Source organism: Galeopterus variegatus, unplaced genomic scaffold, assembly GCF_000696425.1.
Source record: "Galeopterus variegatus unplaced genomic scaffold, G_variegatus-3.0.2 Scaffold492, whole genome shotgun sequence".
In the NCBI taxonomy this organism is placed as follows: Eukaryota; Metazoa; Chordata; class Mammalia; order Dermoptera; family Cynocephalidae; genus Galeopterus; species Galeopterus variegatus.
This window is the reverse complement of record NW_007726603.1, coordinates 36253-39687: the sequence shown is the minus strand read 5'-3', so window position 1 is coordinate 39687 and position 3435 is coordinate 36253. Positions and strand designations below refer to the sequence as shown.

General features: G+C 37.7%; 1 pseudogene; it reads right to left on the bottom strand.

Moving 5' to 3' along the window:
- Nucleotides 1-2254: 2254 nt before the first annotated feature.
- LOC103587836 lies at nt 2255-3195 on the bottom strand (annotated as a pseudogene).
- Nucleotides 3196-3435: the final 240 nt, after the last annotated feature.

Genomic DNA, 3435 nt, shown 5'->3' with positions numbered 1-3435 from the left:
TAGTCTTCGTAGTTCACTGGTGCATCCCCAGCTCCTAGAACACTCCTGGAACATAGCTGGTTCTCAGTAAATGTTTATGGCTGGAATGAATGAAGTGTCTGGCACACAGTAGATGCTCAGTGAATCACAGCCTTTGTTATTGCTGCTCACCCAGAACAGGTGCTGCTGGAGAGAAGCTAGTCAATGAGAGGACAGTGCACATGGCTCGGCCACCATCCACCTAGTTGATGAGATCAGAAACCTGGGAGACATTCTAGATCAATTGCTTGTTTCTCACTCCCCCAGGGTGTCATTTATTATTTGGACCATTCACTCCTAGCATGGTGGAAAGCAAGAGATGGGTTTCTTTGTAGCTTCATCTGTGTCCCATCACCAAACTTTAGGTTAAGTGTTTCAAATTCCCAATCAAGCCATGTGCATTTGTAAATATTAAAAATAACTGCCCTGGGCTGAGCCCATGGCGTACTCGGGAGAGTGCGGCGCTGGAAGCACGGCAGCGCTCCTGCCGCTGGTTCGGATCCTATATAGGGATGGCCGGTGCACTCACTGGCTGAGCGCGGTGCAGCCGGTCACAAAAAGGACAAAAATAGATAAATAAATAAATAAATAAAATAACTGCCCTGCAAAATATGGATGTTTGGGTACTCTTTGCTCTTTTTCTTCTATTAAAGAATAATCAATAATAATAATAATGAATACGATTTCCAATTGCTATGTGTTGAGCATGTCAATAATATAGTAAGAATTCTTAATCCCATTTTAGATGAGATAGATGAGTCTCAGCAAGAGATAGGAACAGGACTAAGGTTATATAGCCAGTAAGCGGATGGTAAATTGGGCTCCAAAGCCTGTGAACTTTCCATCATATATTTCAAGCAATACTATTGACTTTTCTGAGAAAAACTGTATTGCAGTGGAAGATCAGTTATTAGAGCAGACAGATATCAATACTTAACCAGTTTCCTGTTCATCAAGCACAGGGTAAAGCTGTTTAAAAAGCTGTAAGTAAGAGAAAGATTTTAAGAACAGGAACGTGAGGGAGGTTGATTTTAAATATCCTGGATGGACCAAGATCTAACTTTGGCTCTAGACGACATAATTAAAAATAGAATTTGTTTAGTATCATTGATATCCAAAACACAAGAAATGACATGTAAACTTTTTCCTTCTCTGCCAGAATGTTTTGTAAAACTATTTTATTTATTAAATACTTTTATTTATTTACTTATTTTTGTTTTGTAATCAGTATATTAAGGACACATTCATACATTTCAAGAATTGCTTAAATTCTAATCCCTAGATTTAAGCATGTGAATATATGATGACTTTTCAACTTACAATTAGAGCTACTCATCATGATTTGCTATACTACCAATATTGAATTACAGTTACTTTGGAGCATAACTCAAATGGTTTAAAGTAAGCCTGTAACATATCTAAGGAACAACTTTCTATACTATACATGCAAATTACTTCTCCATGTAAAGGTCTTTTCACTTTAATTTCTAAGTTACCCAGCCCTGGAAGTCACTACCACAGGGACTTATGGTCCAAAGGGGAAAAAAAGTAACCAGCACCGGTCAACATAGTTTGTTTATATATATATATTTTTTTTTTTTTTCGCAAAAAAAGATGGCACTGCAGAAGGGAATGCAATTCCAGAAGTATAAGCCCTCAAGAAGCAGCATATTATAATAAATCCCTTCTTTAGAAAGGTATCGCTTCTATCACTGATGCCACAGGCTAAATTATAAATTATGCCATCTTCAAGGTGAGGCAGTAAGAATAAATACAGAGGCATCACAATGAGTCCCACTTAATATAAATAACTATACAGACCAACGCTTTTCTACAAATTTTTTTTGATTGCCAGTTAAATACAGAGTTTTAATTTCATAGCTTAACAATGAAGGGTCATACATGAAGTCAATATATACACCTAGCATTTCAGTCTAAGCTCATCCATGTACACAGCTGAAATCAGTTACAAGGTATGGCCTAACAAATGCTAGGGAAACTTTTAAAAATTATTTTTCACAAGAAATTAAACTTCATCTTGCACATTGATGTGTCATCATACACACAGGGCAAAGTCAGAGCTTTTATATTTGCGTTTATTCTTCATTTAATTTTTAAAACACTATTATAGTTGAGTATTAAAACAAAAACAATAGCAAGTAGTGAGCATATTATGTGTGATTACAGTCCTTCACTCATTCGCTACTGCATATAAAATGCCAGCAGTGAGTGTTATTCAGTGGCCCCAATAAATTGGCATGCCTTCATTTAGCACACACTTGACATCTCCATGATTGACAATCTGACCGGATGAGAGGTGATGACTATGGTTTGGTTGTCAAGAGTGGATATTGGCTTTTGGAAGCCACACAATGCTTCAACAAGCTGTATGTCCATACACATGAAAAGGTCTTCTCCTTGTCGAGTAAAAACAGCATGGTCCTTCTGATCTTACACCATGATAATATCTCCTGGCTCCAGTCATGGTTCTTGGTATCCTTCACCACGGAATGTTATCTTCTGGCCATCTTTCATGCCTTTGTCAATAAGAACATCTAGAATCTTCTTTCAAACTATCTTCCTTCCATTGCATTGTTTACACTTATCTTTAGGACTAATCTATTCCCCGTGGCTCTGACACTCCATGCATACAGACTGAATTTGCTGAACCATTCCAGGACCTATTTGATGAATTCTTATGTGCATTCCAGTGCCTTGGCAATTGGGACAGCACTCTACAGCTCCTTTCTGAACACCTCAGCCTTCACATTTGTCACAAACCACATTCTTTTGTGGAGCCAGTTTTCTTGTTGCACCATTATTAAAATCTCCTAAGATTACCAAGAGCTGAAGTACAACATTTTTACCTCTCCTTTCTCTCTGCATCCTTCCTCCTCCTCTAAAAAACATATCAAAGATGTCCATGGGGTAGCCCAAACTGCCACCGGCCCCACCCTCTTTAATTGCCTGTTCTCCTCCTTTGTCATATAATTTCATTTTCTTTGCATCGGAGGGAACTTCATAAGCTTGAAAAATCTGTTTAACCTTCTCTCCTTCATTTGGATTCTTATCAGGGTGGTACTTCAAGGCCAGTTTCCTATAAGCCTTTTTCAATTCCTCCTGGATGGCATTGGGTTTGACCCCCAAAACATCATAGTAAATGGTTTCTTTCACCATTTTCTACAGCCAGTGAGCAGGAAGGAGGGTGAAGCTGTGCACAGCTCAGGAAGCTGCTGCTGCTCCTCCACCTCTCACTGAGTGTTCTGGAAAGTTCTGCCTATTTATTAAATAATTTTAAGATTTTTATAAAAGTAGAATATTTAGAATGTCACCAACCTATGTATTATATTTTATATGGTAAATATTCAAACATTCATAAAAGTATACAGAAAGAGAAAAAATAAATCATAAGTAAGC